We start from the raw sequence: 24,474 nt of genomic DNA, 5'->3' as shown, positions 1-24,474 counted from the left end.
AACTCATCTTTCAGGAGTTTAAATTCACATGAGAGCAGGCCTGGGAGATATAGATTAAAATGCAAGTAGCCACGTCTAAGCCAGGAATCTGCTGACAACATATGATAATAAAATATACAATTATTGTTTATACTTACTGCTGCTATATGAATTAATTTCTTTGAACTGAGCAGGTACCATTGTCAGATTAAACTGGTAGATATTACTTATGGATGAAGGTAGTAAACTTGACTGAAAACTGACATGAAAGTAACAGTAGAAGAAGAAAAATCAGAATGCTGACAATCTCAATGTAAATTCCAAACAATCTTACCTCATTCAACCAAGACAACTAATATGAGGATAGGAGTTAAGAGTCAAAACGTCATATAGCATGGAAACAAGCCCTTCAGTCCAACTCATCCGTACTGACCAAGTTTCCCAAACTAAACTAATCCCCCTCACTGTGTTTAACCCATATCCCTTGAAACCTTTCCTATTCACGTGCCTGTCCAAATGTCTTTTGAATGTTGTAACGTACCTTCATCTACCACGTCCTTTGGCGGCTCATTCCATACACGAATGTTAGCTCTCAGGTCCCTTTTAAATCTTTCTCCTCTCACCTTACAAATATGCTCCATGGTTTTACACTCACCCACCCTAGGGAAATACACCTTCTCTATTCATCTTATCTGTGCCCCTCATGTTTTTATAAACCTATATTAGTTACCTCTCAACCTCCTACACTCCATGAAAAAAGTTCAAGCTTTTCTTCAATGTATGATTCTCTGATTCTATTGAGCCTGTCCTCATAGCTCAAACCCTGCAGTCCTGGAAACATCCTCATAAATCTTTTCTGAACCATTTCCGATTTAATGATATCCTTCCTGTAGCAGGGTGACCAGAACTGTACACAGTACCCCAAAAGTGGCCTGTACAACATCAACATAATGTACTAACACCTATACTCAATGCTCTGAGCAATGAAGGCATGCTAAATGCCTTCATAACTACCCTATCTGTGAAGCAAATTTCAAAGAACTACAGACCTGAACCCCTACATCTCTCTGTTTGACAACACTACCCAGGGCCCTACCATTAAAAGTATAACTCCTGCCCTTGTTTGTTTTACCAAAATGCAATACCCTGCATTTATCCAAAGTAAACACCATCTGCCACTGTTCAGGCCATAGGTCCAATTGATCAAGATCCCTTTGTACTCTTATGCAGTCTTCTTTACTGTCGGCTATGCCATCTGCCTTTGTATTAAGAACCACGCCTCCTAAATTCTTATCCAAGTTGTTTATATAAATTCCAGACAAAGATGGATCCAGCACCAATCCCTGTGGAATACTGCTGGTCACAGGCCTCCAGTCCGAAAAACAACCCTCCACCACCATTCTCTTTCTCTTACCGTTAAGCCAATTTTGTATCCAGTTGGCAAGCTCTCCCTGAATCTGATATAATCTAACTTTACTAATCAATTTATCATGGAGAACCTTATCAAAGGCTTTACTAAAGTCCATGTCGATAACATCTACTGCTCTGCGCTCCTCAATCGTTTTAGTTATGTCCTCAAAAAACGTAATCAAGTTTGTGAGACATGATTTCCCACCCACAAAATCATGCTGACTATCCCTAATCAGTCCTTACCTCTACAAAGTCATGTAAACCCTATCTGTCAGAATCTCTTCCAACAATTGACCCATCAATGGTGTCAGACTCACAGGTCTCTAGTTCCCCAGCTTCTCCTTACAGCCTTTCTTAAATAAAGGCACATTAGCCACCCTTCACTCCTCTGGCACCTCATCCTTGGTTCCAGATGATACAAATATCTCTGCTAGGAGCCCTGAAATAATTTATTTTATTACTTCCCACATCATCCTTGGATCAGGCCCCAGAGCTATATCCGCTGTTAAGTTTTTCAAGACCTCCAGCACTTCCTATTCTGTAATGTGGACTGTTTTCAAGACATCATTTTTTATTTCCCCTCATTTCCTAGTCTTCATATCCTTCTCTACAGTAAAAAATTGATGCAAGACATACATTTAGTACCTCTCCCATCTCCTGTGATTCCACACATAGACGATCATGTAGGTTCCATACACTGATAATCATGGTGATGTATAAGGGGCCCTATCCTCTCCCTAGTTGCTCTTTTGCTCTTAATGAACCTGCAGAATCTCTTTTGGTTAGCCTTAATCTTATCTGCCATGACTATCTTGTAATCCCCTATTTGTCCTCCTGATTTCTTCTTAAGCGTGCCCCCACACCCCTTAATATTTTCAAGAGACTCACTTGATCCCATTATCTATACCTAATATATGACTCCTTATTATTTGGATTATTTAATTTTATAATATTATGTAAAGATAATCTCATTCTTTTGGTACTTAATCATATTTGTTGCTATGCAAGTTTAATTTTCTTGTCTTGACTTTTGCAATGCTCAGCTGATCAAACTCTCACATTTTATCATCTGCAAACAGGAGATTAGCAAAAGCTCTGCTGCCTAAGTTCTTACTTGCAGCAAGGCCTGTTTATCCATTAACCCTGTCCTCACTGGCTTGTATTGGCTCCCAGTCAGGTGACACCAAAATTCTAAAATCCTGATTCTTGTTTTCAAATCCTACAATAGTCCAGCTCTCGCTCCCTAACTGTATTGTGGTTATACCTGCACCAAATGGATTGCAGCAGTTCAAGGAGACATACCACCAAGTGCAATTAAGGCTGGGCAATTAGTACCCGCTCAGCCAGTGAAGCCCACATCCTATGACTGAATAACAGAAAATCCAGCTGCAAATCACTCACATTGTTGATGATTCTGCCTTTGGCTTCACAGCTCCAAAGCTTTGGAATTCTCTTTTTAAACTCTCTATCTTCCTACTCCCCACTTTTTTCTCCCTTAACCTGTTCTTTGAAATTTACTCTTTGAACTAACCTTAAGGCCATCTGCCTTTGTATCACCGCACGTAGATAGATGTCAAATTCTGCTTTGTAGCTTCTCTTCCAGGAGCCTTGGGATGTCTTCTCATGTTAAAAGTGGATCAATGTAATTTGCTGTTTGCCTGTTGATGAAAGATATAAATAATCAGTTCAGGTCACAGAGAGATACTATTTCTACCGCTCAGGTTATACTATCGCAGAACATGAGGAAGTTCTGAAGAAGGGTTACTGGATCCGAAATGTGAACTCTGATTTCTCTCCGTAGGTGCTGCCATACCTGCTGATCCTTTCTAGCAGCATCTGTTTTTGTATGCTATCACACAATTAACATTTGGGAATTTAAATCTACTGACATAAAGATAAATTTCTTGATGACTAAAACCATTAAACCTCAGAGGGTATCTCTGTGGTTGTATTATGGCAGGGTATTTCAAGGATTTTCTTGTATAATACTTTGAATCCCTGGCCTGAATTTTGGCTGGTGGGTATTAGACACCAAGTTGGGAACAGCCTTGACTCAGCCAATCTGATAATGGGAGAAAGTGATCTCGATTTTTTAATATGAGTTTTGTGGTTGGGGCTGGAGGTTTTGGGCAGTAGTTAATAGAAGGCAGATCAACTGCTTTTAGAAAGACTTTGGAGGTAGATGCAGGAACTGCCATTTGCAGAGAAAGGCCATAAAAAAAATTCCCTCCATGCCTAACCTCTCACACCCTCTCAACCCATCACGCACTCCCCTTGCCCTATTCTTGCTAACTCAAAACCTCAGAACTAAAGCCAGTCAAACCTTTGCTAATGTAAACTCCTCTACCCACCTTCATGGCCCTTTACAGCTCCAATGTCACTTCACCATAGACTCTACAAACTAACTCATACCACTTCACCAATCACCCTTTATACTTACATCCTCAATTCAATTTCACCCAGTATCCACAATAAAAACATTTCATAAGTCATGCTGAAATGTTCTAAGTGCCTTTTGATGAATTCACATTTTAAACAACACCATGTTGCAATATAGAACAAAGAACCACTAATAGCAGTGAGAACAAATGAAACCTTTGAAAAATCATGAAATTTCACCATATGGATAAGAGTGAAAAAGCACAAAAAGTGCAAGCACACTGCTAAATGTGTACTACACACTCCCAGTCAGGGAGACATAGAGGGTCAAATATGTCATCAAGTTTCAGAGAAGTAGATGAATTGTAAAACAAAGAACAGCAGATGCTGAAAATCTGAAATAAAAACAGAAATTGCTGGAGAAACTCAACAGATCTTGCAGTATCTGTAGAGATAAAATAGAGTTAACAGTTCTGAAGAAGGGTCACTGGACTTGAAAAGTTAAAGTTAACTTTTTCCCTCTTTCCACGGAGAAACCAGCTGAATTTCTCCAGCAATTTCTATTTTTGTAATAGAATAAGAAAGCCATAATAGCCGAGGATTTTAACTACCCGAATACTTACTGAGATAGTTACAGTGTGTGAGGCAGGAGAGAGAACAAAACGCTTGCATTGAATCCAGGCCAACCTTTTTTGGCCAGTATGAAGAAAGCCCAACAAGAAAGGGGGCAGTTCTGGGCAAAATATTCAGAAATGACCCCCCCCCCCCCCGCCCCCAACCACCCCCAGCCAGTAAAAATGGGGGATCAATTTGGAAATGTGATCATAACTCTAAGGATAAGGATAGACTGGAAATAAAAGGTCTAAAGAAGGGTCACTTGATGCAAGATGATGATTGCTGATTTCTCTTCCCAGATGCTGCCAGACCTGCTGAGTTTTTTCAGCAATTTCTGTTTTTGTTTCTGATCTACAGCATCCACAGTTCTTTCGATTTTAATGAAAGTTCTAAACTGGGGAAAGGCTGCTTTTACAAAGTTGGGTCCAAGTTGACTGGAAGCAGCTGCTTGTAGCTAGAACTGTGTCAAAGCAGTAGAAGGCATTCAAAGAGGAAACAGCAAGAATACAAGGTTGATATGATTGTATAATGACAAAGGGTGTCACAAAGGCTAAAGAAGCCTGGATGTCAGGGGACATAAAGTTTAAGCTCTCCCTGTGTCTGTGTGAGTTTCCTCCGGGCGCTCTGGTTTCCTCCTGCAATCCAAAGTTGTGCAGGTCAGGTGAATTGGCCATGCTAAATTGCCCATAGTGTCAGTCGGGGAATGGGTCTGAGTGGGTTGCTCTTTGGAGGGTCAGTGTGCACTGTTTGGGTCAAATGGCCTGTTTCCACACTGTAGGGAATTTAATCTAATATATTGGCACTTGGAGAGACACAGCTTAATAAGAGATAGTTAGCATGGATTTATTTGGGATAGTCGTGTTTGACAAATTTGAATGAATTTTTTTTGAGGAGGTAACCTGGTGCGTTGATGAGGGTAATGCACTTGATATGCTCTCCATGGATAAAAATCCTTCATAGGAGACTGGTCAAATAAGTAAGAGCACTTGGATCCATGACAAAGTAGTGCATTGGATTCAAAGTTGGTGAGAGGTAGCAAGTTGCGATTGATGATAAAGGAGATTTGTGATGAGAAGTCTGTTCTCAAAGGGAATTGACAGGGCTTAGTGATGGGGACTCTTGCTCTTTGTGGTGTGTATTAATGATTTGGACTTAAACATAGGGGGTATGATCAAGAAATTTGCAGATGGCACAAAAATTGGCAGTGTGCTAAATAGTGAAGAAGATAATTGTAAACTGCAGGAGGATATTAAAGAACTGGTCAGCTAGATAGAGCGGTAGTCAAATGGAAATTAACCTGGAAAGAATGTGAGGTTAGAATTTAGAGGGCTGAAAAAACAAGGGATTATGCTATAAATGTAGGACCCTGAAAAGTAGTGAAAATTAAAATAACCTTGGTGAGAGTATCCACAGATGCCTGAAAGTAGGGTAGATACAGATATTAAGAATATGGGTTTTTTTGCATTTATTAGCCAAGGCGTAAAATATAAGGACAATGAGGTTATGCTTGAACTATGATAAAACAGTGATTAAGTTACAAATGAAGTCCTACTTGCAGTTCTGGTCACCACATTATAGGAAAGAAGTGATTGCACGAGATAATGTGCGGAGGAGATTTACCAGGATGCTGCCTGAGCTGGAGGTTTTGAGCTAGAAGGAAAGATTGGATAGGCTGAGGTTGATTTTCTTGAGCAGTGGAGATTGAGGGGGAAGCTGGTGGAGGTGCATAACATTTCGTGGGGCATAGCTAGAATGAATAAGAAAGAACATTTTCCATTGGTAGAGGGGTCAAAACCAAGGGGACATAAATTTATATAAAGATGTAGAAAACTCATAAGACAGTTGAGAATATCTTATTTTCACTCAGAGGGTGATGGCAGTTTGAAAATCAATGGCTGAAAGAGTGCTTGAGTTAGCAACTCTCACAATATTTAAACAGTATTTGAATATTTACTTGTAATGTCATGCTCATAACCCTGGAAGCTAAGAGCTGGAAAATGGGATTAGTCAGATCTTTGTTGACCAGCACACACACAATTTGCCACATGGCCTCCTACTCTGCTGTAAACATTCATGAGTTTATGAGTGTATGCAGCTCTGAAAAATTATCTTCAGAAATTCTGGTCAAAATATCCCTATATAGTTTTTAAAAGTATATGTCATGAGGGCTGCACTTTTAATCTTGACTCCTGTCTTAGTAGATAGTGAATGATCTGCATTTTTTGACCAGAGTTGTATTTTATTCACCCCTACACAATATCATCATAAGGAGTTGAGTTAGACATATTTTCAATCTAGAACGAAGTTAAGGGTATGAGAGGTAGGCAGGAAAATGGAATTAAGGCCACGTGCAAATCAGCCATGACCTTATTGAATAGTAGAGCATGTTTGATAGGCTGAATGACCCACTCCAGCTACTATTTCACATGATCCAAAGGTCTTACAATCTTTTATGTAGCTGTACATAAAATAGAGAGGCTGCATATATTAATCAGGAAAATGCAACATGTTATATTTGTCCCATCTACCTACTTATTTCGGCAAGGGACCATAACCATATTTGTGGGAGGCCCAACTTAGCAGGTAACTGGTGAACTGTGAATGCAACTTGCTTGCTTGGGGCAATTGATTAGGCCTTTTGCCAAGTTGATAGACCGTCCAACCTGAGTTATCTCCACAGAGGCTGGTATCCCATCTCCAAGTCACACTTTATTTATATGTGGACAATCCTTCACACTGATCCAGTTCTCTCAGAGCCAGGCCTCGGAATGAACAGGATACCTGACACTCCTGTACTTACCTGTCCAGAATAACAGCCCCAGTCAGGGAACTTATATTCTATGATGTCCAAAATCAGAAATTGCTGGAAAAACTCAGCAGGTCTGGCAGCATCTGTGAAGAGAAATCAGGAAGGGTCACTGGACCCCGAAACATTAACTCTCATTTCTCTTCACACATGCTGCCAGACCCGCTGAATTTTTGCAGCAACTTCTATTCTTGTTTTTGATTTACAGTTCTTTTGGTTTTTATTCTTTTGGTCAAAATGGCTGACTTTGTTACAATCACTATACAACCCATGTGCGGCTACGAACTGACAGGGAACATGATCCAAGGCCTGGATGTGAGCCAAAGAATTCTCTAACGCAATGAAGAAAATGAACCTTTGGTCTACAATTTAAATATTTTTATGTTAAACCTAATGCTTTTAGAATAGGTTGCAGTTGTTGCTTTAAGGGTTATTCCATAGCAGGGACAGAAATTCCACAACAGGCATGGGACTCTGATTTAAATGGTTAAATAAAGCTCCTATTCATTTTCAGTCAGGAGTCTGGCTGCTTGCTTCAAGATCTATTTGTGAATAATGTCAGATGAGGCTTGAGTAGCCAGCAGGCAGAAGATATTTCAAAGGAATGTTATATTTGGCCCATTTTCCAGTATAGCCATATGAAAATCACCCTTGGTGTGTTTGAAGGTGATTATTCTGTATGATCTATGCTAGTAAAGGATCATTAAAATAGATATGTATGAGATTGTGTCAGAGATGACCTCAACCAGCAAATGTATGATTGGGAGCAGAACACTAATTCATTTCAATTACCAAAAGACATAGATTAAGCCTCTTGAGTCATATCACCAGGAACTTTCGTAACCCAGATAATCAGGGTTACATCTTCAACATTATTTTCTAATTTGATATATTACTATAAAGCAGTCAGCTTTTATGATGCTGCTTCGTATGAGTCCATTGTGTATAAAATCTCAAATTGTCATGTGCTTCTATTATTAATTGCTATATGTTTAGCAGCCAATATTGGGCTAACATTATGGTTTAAACTTTTAGGCATTGCTGAGATTGGGAATGGATATGGAGAGATGTTAAAAATAGTGGTGCTGGCCAGCCTAACAGTTCCTCAACTTCATCTTACAATGAGCTCATTTTTTCAGAAGCAGGATGTAAGATGGGTAGAGAGGTGGCAGGGTTTGGGACAGAGCGGATGGTGTTGGGTGGTAGTGGGAATAGCTTGCAGCAGGCCATTTGTCATAAAGGCCTAATCAGATCTATGTCAGAGACCGGATAAGATTTTCCAGTAGGTATCCAGTTCCTGGTCCAGACAATGGTGTAAAACTAATACGGAACTCTTTTTGACATCGGCATTTTAAAATCTCAAATGTGTTAACGTGAACTGTGATTGTTTTGGGAGAATTAGTACTGTAAGAGGATGTGGTGTACATGGATTTTAGTAAGGCATTTGATAAGGTTCCCCATGGTAGGCTTATGCGGAAAGTCTATGTGGGATAGAGGGAAATTTGGCCAATCGGATAGAAAACTGGATAACTGGTCGAAGTCAGAGAGTGGTGGTAGATGGTAAATATTCAGCCTGGAGCCCAGTTACAAGTGGAGTTCCGCAGGGATCAGTTCTGGGTCCTCTGCTGTTTGTAATTTTTATTAATGACTTGGATGAGGGAGTCGAAGGGTGGGTCAGTAAATTTGCAGATGATACGAAGATTGGTGGAGTTGTGGACAGTGAGGAGGGCTGTTGTCGGCTGCAAAGGGACTTAGATATGATGCAGAGCTGGGCTGAGGAGTGGCAGATGGAGTTCAACCGTGCCAAGTGTGAGGTTGTCCATTTTGGAAGAACAAATAAGAATGCGGAATACAGGGTTAACGGTAGGGTTCTTAGTCAGGTGGAGGAACAGAGGGATCTTGGGGTCTATGTACATAGATCTTTGAAAGTTGCCACTCAGGTGGATAGAGCTTGTAAGAAGGCCTATGGTGTATTAGCGTTCATTAGCAGAGGGATTGAATTCAAGAGTCGTGAAGTGATGTTGCAGCTGTACAGGACTTTGGTTAGGCCACATTTGGAGTACTGTGTGCAGTTCTGGTCGCCTCACTTTAGGAAAGATGTGGAAGCTTTGGAGAGGGTGCAGAGAAGATTTACCAGGATGTTGCCTGGAATGGAGAATAGGTCGTACGAGGATAGGTTGAGAGTTCTCGGCCTTTTCTCGTTGGAACGGCGAAGGATGAGGGGTGACTTGATAGAGGTTTATAAGATGATCAGAGGAATAGATAGAGTAGACAGTCAGAAACTTTTTCCCTGGGTACAACAGAGTGTTACAAGGGGACATAAATTTAAGATGAAGGGTGGAAGGTATAGGGGAGATGTCAGGGGTGGGTTCTTTACCCAGAGAGTGGTGGGGGCATGGAATGCGCTGCCCGTGGGAGTGGTAGAGTCAGAATCATTGGCGACCTTTAAGCGGCAATTGGATAGGTACATGGATGGGTGCTTAATCTAGGATAGATGTTCGGCACAACATTGTGGGCCGAAGGGCCTGTTCTGTGCTGTATTGTTCTATGTTCTATGTAACTACATGACTATAAAAAGACTTTAATCTCATTAAATGGTGAAGGATACAGAATTCTTTACAAAGACTTCCATTTGGGACAAGCAGGATATCAATTCATAGATCATTTGCAGCTAATGTTCAGTTACTGCACATAAAATATTTTGAATAATTTATTAGGAAATAGCATTAAAACAAACAGAAAGATTCATCCAAGAGGCAATTAGGCATTCAAATTGGTGTTGTTTAATAGGATTTTGATGCTCACCAAACTTTATTTTTGCTGGGAAGTGGTTGCCACGAGCAAGCCACTTTTTTTTTTCCTTGGCCCTAATGCTCTGAACTGAATAGTTGATAGATAATTTCTGAGGACAGTTAAGAGTCAAGACATTGTTTATGGGTCTGGGTGGATTACGCTTCAGCGGGTCGGTGTAGACTTGTTGGGCCGAAGGGCCTGTTTCCACACTGTAAGTAATCTAATCTCTAATCTCACTTCCTTGCTCTCAGATCATCACATCTTCTACCTTCCATCAGAATTTCCCTTCTAACTTATAATGACGGTGAGGTCTGAGATATTGGTGGCATATAATTCTGTGAGTATATCAGGGCTATTGCTTGGCTAATCTGTGGGACAAATCACGCAATGTAGGCACCAGCCCATAGATGTCAGAGTCGACAGACTGGTTTTGCCGATGATGTGGTATGAAAAACTACCGGTCAGGATCACGGTTCTATCAGTCTGGCCTATTCTTTACAGAAAATCATTACAATTTGCACAGCTTTCTGTCATTCTGTTATTTTGTTGTACATCTCAGCATTTATTGTAAACTTATACGAACTTAGAACTTACAACAACAATTCTCAGTTATGTAAGGGGAAATTTGATTCTTGAAACATATAGCTTTTGACACTCTTGGGTTTACTCATGGCTAAAATTAAATAGATTGAACTTATTCTTGTAATAGTAGTTTACAGTAATAACCAATCTATTTTATGATTATTTTAGTATTTATGATACTGTGTTTTGAAATATAATATCAGTATCAAGTATATAGATACACATACATACATGCAAGTGGAAACTTTCAAAATATTGTAATGCGTGGTGTTCGAAATGGACAGCAAGTCAGGCAGCATCCAAGGAGCAGGACAGTCAACATTTCGGGCATTCCTGATGAAGGGCTTATGCCCAAATTGTCTTTCCGACTCTGACTCTCCCACATCTACAGTCCTCACTTTCTCCTAATATTGTAATATGTTTGAAATGTTCTAATATCCTTGGGAATTGAGCAGGTCATGGTTATTTGGCAATTTGACCAGGCCACTAAGCTAGAGACATGGGTTAATGTCCTGGGTAACATGGGTTAAACATCCTTGATGGCAGTTGGTGAAACTTAAATTGTTTTAAAAAGATGGATTTGAAAGGACAACAGAACAGCCTTTGCTGAATTTTGGAAAACAATTGTCTGGCCTGGCCAATACATGACTCCAAACCCAGTGAAATATGTGGTTGATCTTTCATTTATCTGTACAAAACTGCCTCAGAAATTCAAAATTGGGATGGGTACCAACCCACGCTAAGCACCAGAAACAACAATAGCAATGCCAGTCCTCTGAACTAGATAGGTATTCTTTCCTAAAATCCAGAGCTTCATTCCAAAATATGGGAAGTTTCCCACAGATTAGTCAAGCAACAGCCTTAACGTAGTGGTACTCACAGAATCACATTCGGGCAATGCTCCTGATCCTACACAATTAGCTTATGCCAAGCCTCCTGACTCCCAAAGCCTGCCCATCATCCACAAGGCACAAGGTGGGAATGTGATACAATACTTCTATTTACCTGGATGTGCACAGCTCTAACAACACTCAAGAAGCTTGACACTTTCCAAGACAAAGCAGCCTGGTTGATTATTACCACATCCACAAACACTCACTCCCTCCAACACGGATCTCTACAGCAGCAGTGTGTACTATCTACAAGATACACTGCAGAAATTCACCACCGCTTTTCAGACAGCACCTTCTAAACCTCTGAGCTCTATCATGTAGAAGAACAAGGATGGGTCCATTGGCATGTGCAAGTTACACTTTAAGTCAATCACCATCTCTGTCTTCAATATATATTGCTTCCTTCAATGTCGCTGAGTCAAACTCCTGGCTACATTGTGGGGGTACCTCCACTAAATAAACTTCAGCTATTCAAGAACGCAACTAGGATTGGAGAATAAATGTTGGTTCAGCCAGCAAGACCCACATCCCATGATTGAGTTTTAGAAACTGAGTTAGTGTGATATATTACAACTAGGGATGGGCAATAAATGCTGGCCTGGCCGGCGGAGCTCACACCCCTGAATGGATTGGCAAAAAAAAAACAAACATGCCTGCACAGCTAATGAATTAATTCTTGTCACTTTTGCCCCAAATAGTAATGACAATGTGGGGCTTGATATTGGTCAGGAGATAAGGGAAGCTTCTAGCATGGCTAAACATAGTTATCATCATCATCCAGACTGAGGAAACCAACTGATCACTAAAACTGTGGAGGATGAGTTTCTGGAGTGTGTGTGGGATGGTTTTCTACAGCAGGATGTTGGCCAGGCTATGTTTATTTGAGGTATGGATTTTAAATTGAGTTTTCTTTAATTCTCTACAGGCAGCCTTGTGCTAATGCAATAAATCACACCATTGGAACTGAGCATAGATTAGGTGCTGGTAGATATTTAATCTCTATTAGAATTTATAACATGACAATTCCACTTATTTCTTGGTGACTGAATGAGACACTTTAGCAGCTTTCTGATATTTCTCTAATTTGAATAGCTTATTTAATAATGCTGGTTTGAAGTTTAATTTCACCATACAAATATAATTCTTGTCAGTTGACTTTATTCTCTAAACAATCTTCTGCTGAAAGATTTTTGAAGTTTTCTCATTGTAAATCCAAACTCTCAATCTCTCTGATTACATTCTTTAATAAGGACAAATCTTTAGTTTTCACTATCATTTTCTTTAGTTTGTACTTTGTTTTCATTTTGGTTCGGGCTATTTTTTGAATCATTCAACTTTTCTTTCAGGAATAAGACAGTGCTATTTTCTGAGTCTGCAGATTGGAAGAAGCAAAAATGGCTTTTAGCAGAGTGATATGCTCTTCTTGTCAGATGTGGGTGTTTAGGGAGAGTATACGTGTTACTGAGGATTATATCTGCAATAAATGCCGTTGGTTGTGAATCCTGTCTGATCGAATTGATCGGTTGGAGAGTCAGTTACAGGCAATGAGGAATTTACAAGAGCAAGGGGTGATGGATGGCAGTTATAGGAAGGGGTAAAAGTCTCAGATACAGTCACATCGATGGGTTAACTGCAGGAAAGATAAGAGAGGTAGGCAGCTAGTGCAGGAATCTTCTGTGGATATACCCATTTCAAAGTATGATGTTTTGGAAAATGTAGGGGGTGATAGATTCTTAGGGGAATGTAGCATGAATTGCCAAGTTTCTGGTATTGAGACTGGCTCTAATGTAATGAGAGGTACATCGGGTTCCAAGTGATCGATTGTGTTAGGGGACTCCCTTGTCCACGGTACAGTTTCTGTGGCCAGCAGCGAAAAATCTGAATGGTATGTTGTTTCCTTGGTGCCAGGATCAAGGATGTCTCAGAGAGGGTGCAGAATGTTCTCACAGGGGAGAGGGGCCAGCAGGAGGTCATTGTCCACATTGGAACCAACAACATAGGAAGAGAAATGGTTGAGATTCTGAAGAGAGAATATAGAAAGTTAGGCAGGAATTTAAAAAGGAGGTCCTCGAGAGTAGTAATATCTGGAATACTTCAGGTGCTACGAGCTAGTGAGGACAAAAATAGAAGGATAGAGCAGATGAATACATGACTGAGGAGCTGGTGTATGGGAGATTTGCTAGAGCTGCTTGGTAGGATTTAAACTAGTAAGGTAGGGTGTGTGTGTGTGTGTGTGTGTGTGTGGGGGGGGGGGGGGGGGGGGGGTGTGTGTTGGGAGGCGGGTAAACCCAGGGAGATAGTGAGACAAGATTTCAATCTGAGACTGCTACAGCTGATAACAGAAGCGAGTCAAACAGTCAGGGCAGGCAGGGAGAAAACAGAGAACAAGATAGGACTAATTAATTAAACTGCATTTCTTTCGATGCAAGGGGCCTAACAGGGAAGGCAGATGAATTCAGGGCATGGTTAGGATCATGGGACTGGGATATCATAGCAATCACAGAAACATGGCTCAGGGATGGACAGGACTGGCAGCTTAATGTTCCAGGATACAAATGCTACAGGAAGGATAGGAAGACAAGAGAGGAGGGGGAGTGGTGTTTCTGATAAGGGATAGCATTACAGCTGTACTGAGGGAGGATATTCCCTGGAAATACATCCAGGGAAGTTATTTGGGTAGAACTGAGAAATAAGAAAAGGATAATCACCTGATTGGGATTGTATTATAGACCCCCTAATAGTCAGCGGGAAATTGAGAAACAAATTTGTAAGGAGATCTCAGTTATCTGTAAGAATAATAGGGTGGTTATGGTAGGGGATTTTAACTTTCCAAACATAGACTGAAACTGTCACAGTGTTAAGGGTTTAGATGGAGAGGAATTTGTTAAGTGTGTACAAGAAAGTTTTCTGATTCAGTATGTGGATGTACCTCCTGAAAAAGGTGCAAAACTTGACCTACTCTTGGGAAATAAGGCAGGGCAGGTGACTGAGGTATCATTGGGGGAGCACTTTGGGGCCAGCGACCATAATTCTATTAGATTTAAAATAGTGATGGAAAAGCATAGACCAGATCTAAAAGTTGAAGTTCTAAATTGGAGAAAGGCCAATTTTGATGGTGTTGGGTAAGAAATTTCAAAAGCTGATTAGAGGCAGATGTTTCTCACTTTCCCTCTGACTATTAGGGGGTAATGCTTTCCCATATCAAAAACACCACTCCCCCTCCTTTCTTGCCTCTCTTTCTATCCTTCCTGTAGCATTTGTATCCTGGAACATTAAGCTGTCAGTCCTGTCCATCCCTGAGCCATGTTTCCATAATTGCTATGATATCCCAGTCCCATGACCCTAACCATGCCCTGAGTTCATCTGCTTTCCCTGTTAGGCCCCTTGCATTGAAATAAATGCAGTTTAATTTATTGGTCCTGCCTGCCCTGACTGTTTGACTTGCTTCTGTTCGCAAATGTACAAGTCTCAGATTGATCCTTTTCCTCACTATCTCCCTGGGTCTCACCTCCCCACCTTGCTAGTTTGAATCCTCCCGTGCAGCTCTAGCAAATCCCCCTGCTAATATTTTGGTCCTCTTCCAATTTCCGTGCAATCCATCCTTCTGGTACAGGTCATTTCTACCCAAGGATGTTGCCAGGGTTGGAGGATTTAAGCTATAAGGAGAGATTAAATAGGTTTAGGCTGTTTTCCCTGGAGCGTTGGAGGCTGAGGGGTGACCTTATAGAGGTTTATAAAATCCTGAGGGGCATGGATAGGTTAAATAGACGAAGTCTTTTCCCTGGGGTGGAGGAGTCCAGAACTAGAGTGCAAAGGTTTAGGCTGAGAGGGGAAAGATATAAAAGAGACCTAAGGGTCAACTTTTTCACTCAGAGTGGTACGTGTTTGGAATGAGCTGCCAGAGGAAGTGAAGGCTAGTACAATTTCAACATTTAAAAGGCATCTGGATGGGTATATGAATAGGAAGGGTTTGGAGGGATACGGGCTAGGTGCTGGCAGGTGGGACTAGATTGGGTTGGCATATCTGGTCGGCATGGACAGGTTGGACTGAAGAGTCTGTTTTCATGCTGTAAATCTCTATGACTCTATGACCCTAAGTGTCTTGTTTTCTTGATGAATCTTTGTTTGTTGTCTTGGTGATGTAGAGAAACAAATATTTGAGTCTACATTCAAAACTACAAAGAAATCTTCTAATTTGTCTCCTATCTTATGTATCAGCCTTGATTCAATGTTGACATTCTTGACTTTGAACTACCAGGTTATAGGTTTAAGCTGGAAATGTAAGCACATAATTAATTGATATGCAAAGTGAATACAAATGATAGAAAAGAAGCAAGACACGGTTAGTTACTTCCAATTGCTCTCAGAATTTGCTGTCTGAATCCTCCTTTCTAAATTCTTATCCAACTTTTTTATGTGATAGAGTTAATAGTAAAAATCTTCGGCTGATAGAGGGGATATCTTACAAGTTCACTGGATGGAGAATCCTGTTTAGCTGGATTCCATTTCTAATGAACCATCACTGCTCTAGAATTTATGGCAATGAATTCCAATAGGATCCCATGAAATCCTGGCACTACACTACACTGTGAACAGACTGGCATCTCTTGATATCCAAAGTATTAATAAATCCCTGAAGAAGAGGAGAGAGCTGCGAGATAGAACAGGCGCAATTGGTAGACAGTAACAATCTTCTGCACTGAAACCTCTGATTTCATGGTTTGATGCTCACAGCAGACAAGGAGTCTGGCTGTGGGATCTGTGCTACCCAAAACAAGGTTACACTAATTGGCTGCTGGAAAAGCGCAGCAGGTCAGGCAGCATCAAAGGAACAGGAGACCTGCTGCCCTTTTCCAGCAACACATTTTTAAGCTCTGATCTCCAACATCAGCAGTCCTCACTTTCTCCTACACTAATTGGTTGCCAATCTTGCTGAAGAAAAGCTTACTGTTGTAAATGGGAATATTCATGGACACGCTTTAAGTAGCCCTGACACTGTGCAATATCTCCATGCACTTGAATGTGCTCCTACATCTAGAACCAGGTATCCAGCCTGTGTCTCCTGCTCAATCACTGGAACTGGAAATTAGTTCAAATGTCATCATTGTGTTGTGCTCCTAGTTACCACCACTCCTTTGCTGTCCCACTCGCAATCCCATTCTCCCCTTCATTCCTTGATCACACTTACCATTCCCCTTACCATACTACTTGTCTCTTCTCACTGTCCCGTCATCTCTCTGTCATTATCCAACTTGTATCTCTGCTCATTGTTCCACTCTTTACTCCCTTTATCATCACTCACTGTTGTCATTAGCATCCCTCTGCCCCCACCCCTCAACATCCAGCTTTCCTCTCCCTTTGCCACCCTGTTCTCTGCTCCTCTCACTACCCTGCTGTTTGCACCCCTCAGCATCTTGTTTTCCCACACCTACAAAATTTGATTGTACACTCAAATCATGATGGGATCAGATAACTGTCTTTGTGTACACAAAAGAAGATTCCTCTCTCTCAATGTGCAACTAATATGTAACCATATTAGACAGCACTCCAGGTTTACACACATTATTCAGGAAGCTTCATGCTTCCTACATCCTGGAGCATTCACAAGTAGCCAAAATTTTTAATGGCCCTCCTGGGTTATAGGGCGGCATCATAGCTCAGTGGTTAGCACTGCTGTCTCACAGCGCCAGGGACCCAGGTTTGATTCCCACCTTGGGCGGGAGTTTGCACATTCTCCTCATGTCTGCGTGGATTTCCTCTGGATGCTCCAGTTCCCTCTCACAATCCAAAGATGTGGTGAATTGGCCATGGGAAATTGCCCATAGTATTAGGTGCATTAGTCAGGGGTAAATATTGGATAGGGGACTGGGTTACCCTTCGGAGGATCGGTGTGGACTTGTTGGGCCGAAGGGCCTGTTTCTATACTTTAGGGAATCTAATCTAATCTAAATCTGACTGATCCCATCAGTGAAAAATCCTCAGACTGTTGCCCAGGAAGGGACAACGCAGCACATGGGCTGATATTGGGCAAACGATATGATTGCTACAAATGTGATTCGAATGTCTGGATTGCTCACATGTATTGCAATATTCATGCAATATCCTGCATCATTGTAGTGTGCAGCTCCCACAGCAACCTCCCTCAACAAACAAGGGATGTTTTAGTAAAGAGGAGTTAGAGGTCTGAGAGATCTGCTCCCACAGAGAAGGAGAAGGCAATAGGCACCATCTGGTTCAAAGGTTGCTTACAGATAGGAAGGAGCCGACAATGGTCAGCCAAGGCAGACAAGCCCATGCAAACCTCATTTCTGGCTGTGTGAGTTACAAATGCTTGTTTTCTTTGTTATGCGTTTTTAAGACCTGCTTGCCAATATGCTTTTGTTACCCTTTGGGATATATATAATTGAGTTATTTTCCTATTTCATTAAATTAAGCATCCTCTTTTACTTGTTATATACTGACAGTGATCTGTTGGATGTCACAAACCGTATAGTAAAACACACTTTTATGCTGATTTTGCATAATAATACCTGCACAACACTTGCAAGTGCAGACTTTGACTTATTTTCTGAAATGTTTGTATGGCAGATGTAGGGACATATGAAGAGAAAGAGGAGGAACGAGAATAAACTAATCAGAGGTGACAACATACTTCCATAGTTTTCCTATATTGCGTCTACTGTGACTCTTCACTTTATCGTCTCACTAATGGATAGTCCTGGAAATTTGTCTCTTCCATGACTCAAAGGTTACATTAGTTGAAGATCCTCAGTGACTGGATCGTCAGCCACTTATCTCTGGCTGGGGCAATTCTGAACTCTCACATCCAATCCTACTGAGAGAATAAAGTAATTTACATCATAGCAGCTTAATTTAAGATGCAATACATATAGTTTGAGACTTGAGTTTCAAAATAAAAAGGATGGGCTCTGCGAAGTAATTGTTTTAAAAGATTAAAATATCAGGTAGGAACTGTGACCTGAATACATTAATTCCAAGATAGCATGTAACTTAGTAGAGTGCCTGGGCGAACCTCTATAGTTGTTAAAGGGTAAAATATTTATACTGTTAAGCTCATGTACAGTAAATACACTAAAATAAATTAATTTAGCTTTTACCTTTGAGCAGGACGTTCAAGATTTTGCTCAAAGCAACCCAGCATTCAGTTCATAAGAGAGAAACATGCCTACTTGCAAATTAATCAAGTCAGTTCACTGCAGCAGAAATTGTTTCTAGTATCAAAAGCTTCTAAGCCAGGAGAATTTGGACAGAAATCTTCCCCTTGTTGGAAGTTTAGGTCATCAGAATTGTGAGATGTTCATGCTCAGTGGACTCAGAAAGGAATCATAAAATTGCCTTTACAATTCAAAACAACCTGAGGAAAGTCAGATAAGTGAAGTTTTAAGAGGCTTAGTTAGGAGTGATAGTTCGCTAGGATTGATTTACTATAATGGATGGAGTTGGGAAAAAAGTTGAAACTTTGTTTCAGTGTTTATATTAAGATATTTCTAACTTCCTTCTAGATGCATACACAGCTTTTGTTTGTTTATATTTTCTTCTGTGTAATAAACTTCTGTTCTATTGTTAAAGAGCATCTGTAGCTTGACTTAAATATGTTTCAGTGACTAACCACCATGTGAACCAACTGCACAAATTAAATCTATGATCCATCAAGCCAGGTTACATTCCCAGGATCTGATTTGTTTAGAATTACTACCAGTGGAATTATAATAGCAGCGTATTGTCTATCTTTTATGCTAAGTATATTTCCCCTGCCTATGGAGACGGCAACCGAAGAAAGGCCTTTCCCTCCTCTACCCTTGAGGTCCCTGCTACATTTCTTAATTCTTCATGTGGATTATCCGTCTGCTCTTTCATGTATTTGCAACATGTTCATTCTTCTTGCTCACACCACACCTTACCATTTACCGCTATCCCTGAAATCAGTCTCATGAGCTTTGGCTAAAGTCCCTTTTATTATAAGTGTTCTTGTCTTGCAGACCGTAAAAGAGAAGGATTGAGTGTCATTGAAATGGGTGCAGAGTTCACAGACATGCACAACCATGTCAAGTCCTGAGCCCTTCCCAGTAAGTGCTAAGGAAGCACACTGTCCTGCATCTGGTAGAACATCTGTAAATTGTGAGGTGGCTGTCACACACTCTATGGTATATTCCATCTGGTGCTGAGGCTTGTATGCAAATCTCCTACTTTACATCTCTTTGCAGTAGGAAATTTGGAATGAGTGATAGCTTGCAGTGAATAAATGATGCCATTTACCCTTAGGGAGTGCAGCAAATCGCTCATCTTTTTTTCCAGCACTTGATCACGATTCTCTTCAGCAGCTAATGAGTATTGATTTGTACTGCCACCTCATTCCCAGGCCACCTTGGTTAGCTGAGAGGGTCTCCAGCAGCCATCCCTGAGAACAGAGTTTGACCCTTTCTGGGTGGCCTGGAGGAGGACTTCCAGTGACATTTCGCTGAACTATGAGGCGAGTTTCTGTTTTGTCTTAGACATCTCTGGGGTTAGGTGGAATGGGAGCTGCAAACACAAGCTCCATTGATGTTGGCAGCGAAGAGCTGTCTGAAAGGCCTTTAAATATGGTGCCCAGATCTTCATCCTGAGAAGGTTCCAACAGTGGTGAAAACTTCCTGTCCGCTCCTGTCCCATAAGATTCACTTTCTACTCAGACAAAAATGAGCCTGTGCATGTAATCACAGAATTATAGAAGTGTTACAGTGCAAAAGGAGGCCATTTGGCCCATCATCACTGCATCAGCTCTGCAAAAGAGCATTGTTACCCAGTGCCAATCTCCTGCTTTTTCTCCAGACGCTTACAAACTATTTCTATCCAAATAATCTCCAACTGTCTTCTTAAATGCTTCGACTAAACTTGGCTCCGTCACATTTCCAGGCAGAGCTTTCCATATTAGTTAGTGGGTGAAAATTTTATTTTCCTCACATCACCTATAATTCTCTTGCAGCTCACTTTGAACACTGAGAGTGTTATGTTCACATTTGAAAAAATCTTGCCCCTGAGTAGAAGTGACTTCCACTTCCAGACTCATCTCTGGACTTCAGACATCGTAATGGAGGTTTCTCCCCTATTTCAAAGTCTCTATGTAAATGCACATTTTTTGGTACTATTATCAGCTGCCTTTCTGAACTCAAGGAAGAATTACATTTGGCTGAAAACGTTGATGCTGTTTCACAATAGATGCTGCTGAACACTCAAATTTTTTTCACATTTTCCAATTTTATCTCTGTATCTTTCCTTGTTTCATGTCTATGCTTTTGTCTTGGCTAGGGTCAACTAAGGGAGTACATACCAAATACTGAATCAGTGGTAATTGGAACTTTACATGTCAATAACACACCATAAGTAGTGACTGGATTGAGTTGGTATATATTTTATTTGTCTCAGGGTAATGCAGAGATAGTTCTAAATTCAAACAGCTTCATATATGTTTTTAAAACATCTTAGATCTTTACAGAATTTTCAATATGTCATCATAGCTAGCTGCAGAGTATCCAGTCCTTCTCTATAATTTTCTGTCTCAAAGACGCAAGTTACTTGAACCAGTAGCTCCACCCACAGGCTAAAGCAATCAAGTACTTACCACGGAACCTACAATCAGACAAGCTGAGTCAAGCACTACATTGAGATGCTTTGAGACCCACTGAGCTTTGTATAGCATTGCTCTGCTGTTTATCACTGCCATGACCATGTGAGATGGGTTATCCTCAATTCTCTAAACCTATTGCAATGCGATAAGTACACTTCTCCCCAATCCCCTGCTCAACACCAGCTTAAAACAGATAACTCAAATGACTGGTGGAAATCTACTGACTTTTGCTGGCAAATTTTGGCGAGTGGTGAAGAGGGGTGATGATATTTTCCAGGCTTGTATAAGCTCCAAAGCTATTCAGCAGATGTAAATAAGCATGGACTTTTCTTACAATGGACTGAATTGCCACTTAGCTCTGGCAAACAGCTAGCCATTTCTACCTACTGGGAAGATGTTTGAGTATAGAATTCATATAGTACATAATAAAACAGATCCTCTTAGCTTAGATCACTTCTTACCTTCGGTTTTGCTCTTCTTGGACTCTATTTCTGTGAGGAATCTGATGATAATGTGTTTGTTTTGTTGCTTTACTTACGTTTATTTATTCCTCTTTTGAAAAATAGTACAGAGCTGTTGGAAAGATTAAGGGGCCATTTAATACTGATATTCTTCCCTCACTGGAAGATCTTGGAGTGGGACTTGAACCTGGAACTTCTGGCTGAGAGGTGTGAATATTACCCATTGCACTACATAGCCTCCTAACTTACATGCGTAAACATATTTGGGATTATTTTACTTAATAACTCCCTGTTTTCAATGTAATGGAGCAGTAGCATAAAGAGAATATAATTTTAAATGCTTACCGCTCCCCTGAAGCCTGAGGCCTGCCTGATTCAATTTTGAGAATGGGACATGAATTTCAGATGATAATGCTCTTACCTGAAACAGTGCCCTTAGTAATATATTTCATTTGGTGTCCTAAATGTTGAAGATATGAATGGAACTTTTTAATGTTTCCTAGGACAGGGTGTGCACATGCTCCATGTAGCGAAACTGATTTGTAAAGTGGCCAAAACAGCGATCATGAAGAGATCGCTGCAACTGTTAAAAATCTATTATTCTTTAGTGTGGGCATTACTGGCTGGCCAGCATTTATTGCCTATCCATATTGCTGCTGAAATGATGGTGGTAGCTGCCTTCTTGAGCTGTCACGGCCCTTGTGGTGTCTGTGCATGCACAATCATATTGGGAAGGCAATTCCAGGAATTTGACCCAGCGATAGTGAAGGCGTGGTGATATAGTTCTATTGTCAGGATGTCCTGTGGCTTGGAGAGGAACTTGCGTTTGTTGCCCTAGCCCTTCTCAGTTGCAAGTTTGAAAGAAGTTGTCGAAGGAGTCTTGCTGAATTGCTGCAGTGTATCATATCAATGATACAAGCTGCTGCCACTGTCAGTCAATGTTGAAGTGAGTGCATGTTTAAGGGGGCATCCACTAAGTGGGCTGCTTTGCCCTGGATAGTGTTGAGCTTACTGAGTGTTGTTGAAAGCAATTGGAAATATTCCATTACACCATTGACTATGTGCTTTGTGAGAGGTATTTTGGGAGTCAGGAGGTAAGTTACTCAGTGCAGAATTCCCAATCTTGGACCTGCTTTTGTAGCCATCTCTCTTGATGGAGATGGTCATTGACTGACACCTGGCATGAATGTGACTTGGCACTCATAGCCTCAGTCTGGATGTTGTACAGATCTTGCTGAATATGTCCATGGACTGTTTCAGTATCCAAGGAATTCTTAATGGTGCTGATTAGTGTGCAATTATTGATGAGCAGCCTCACTCCTGACCTTATGATGGAAGGAAGGTCATTAATAGAGCAACTGAAGATGCTTGGGCCTAGGTCACTACTCTGAGGAGCTCCTACAGACAAGTCTTGAGGCTTAGAAAATTGACCTCCAACCACTTTCCTTTGTATTAGGTACTATTCCAACCCATGGAGAGCTTTCCAGATTGCAGTTTTATTTGGACTCTGTTATGTCATCTGTGTTTAAATAGTGCCTTGATCTTGAGCGGACATCCTCACTTCACTTCTTAAGCTCAACTCCTTCGTCAATGTTTGGAACAAGGCTGTAATGAGGTCAGAAGTTGAGTGACCCTGGTAGAATGCAACCTGAGTGTCACTGAGTGTATATAAGTATCTCAAAAGCACTAATGACTGACACTTCCATAACTGTTAGCTGTGAGTAGACTGATGGTGCAGGAACTAGATGGTTAGATTTATTCTGATGTTTGAGTGTAGGACATTGCTGGGTGGAAGTCAGAGTTGTATTGGCTCTGGAATAGCTTGCCCAGGGTGTGCAACTAATCCTGGAGCTCAAATATTCAGTACAATTGCTATTGTCAGGGTCCATAGACTTTGCAGTGTCCAGTACTTTCAGTCATTTATTGATATGATTTGCTAAGTATCAAATTGATTTAAGACTAGCATCTGTCAAGCTGAGGAGATTAGAAGAGGGAAGAGATTAATCATTTGCTCAGTTCTTCTAACTGACCGTGGTTACAAATGGTTAAACCTCGTCTTTTCATACGTTGGGCTCCCCAACATTGAGAATTGGGATGTTCATAGACCTTCCTCTTCTGATTACCTGCTTAATTGTCCATTCACAACTGGATGTGGCAGGACTGCAGAGCTTAGATATGATCTGTCAGTTGTGGGATCTCATAGCTTTGTTCATCGCATGATGCTTCTGCTGTTTGGCATGCAAGGTGTTTTGTGTTATGATCAGAGTCATAGAATCACAGAGTCATAGAGTCCCTCAGCACGTTGGCCCAAACTGGCCCAAGCCAAACAAAATGTCTGTCCATGCTAATCCCATTTCCCTACACTTGACCCATATCCTTCTAAACCTTTCCTATCCATGTATTTGTCCAAATGCCTTTTAAATATTATTAATGTACCCACCTCAACCACTTCTGCTGTCAGCTCATTATATATATATACCACCCTCTGTGTAAAAAATGTTGTCCCTCAGGTTCCCTTTTATTCATTCCCCTCTACCCTTAAACTAATGCCCTCTGGTCCTCAATTCCTCAACCCTGGGAAAAAGACTGAGTGCATTCACCCTTGCCATGCCTCACGTGATCTTATACACCATTATAAGGTCTCTCCTCAGTATCCTCTGCTCTAAAATAAAAAGTCCTAGTTTGTCCAACCTCTCCAACCATTGAGTCCAGGTAATATCTTATAAATTTCTTCTGCACTCTTTTCAGTTTAATAACATTCTTTCTATAACAAAACTAAACACAATAGTCTAAGTGTAGCCTCACCATGGTCCTGTATAATTGCCCATAACTTCCCAACTAATGTACTCAGTACCCTCACTGATGAAGGCCAGTGCGCCAAATCCTCTTCACTGTCCTGTCTACCTGTGACTCCACTTTCAGAGAACTGTG

The sequence above is a fragment of the Hemiscyllium ocellatum genome, chromosome 1 (assembly GCF_020745735.1).
Source record: "Hemiscyllium ocellatum isolate sHemOce1 chromosome 1, sHemOce1.pat.X.cur, whole genome shotgun sequence".
In the NCBI taxonomy this organism is placed as follows: domain Eukaryota; kingdom Metazoa; phylum Chordata; class Chondrichthyes; order Orectolobiformes; family Hemiscylliidae; genus Hemiscyllium; species Hemiscyllium ocellatum.
This window is presented reverse-complemented; position numbering follows the sequence as displayed.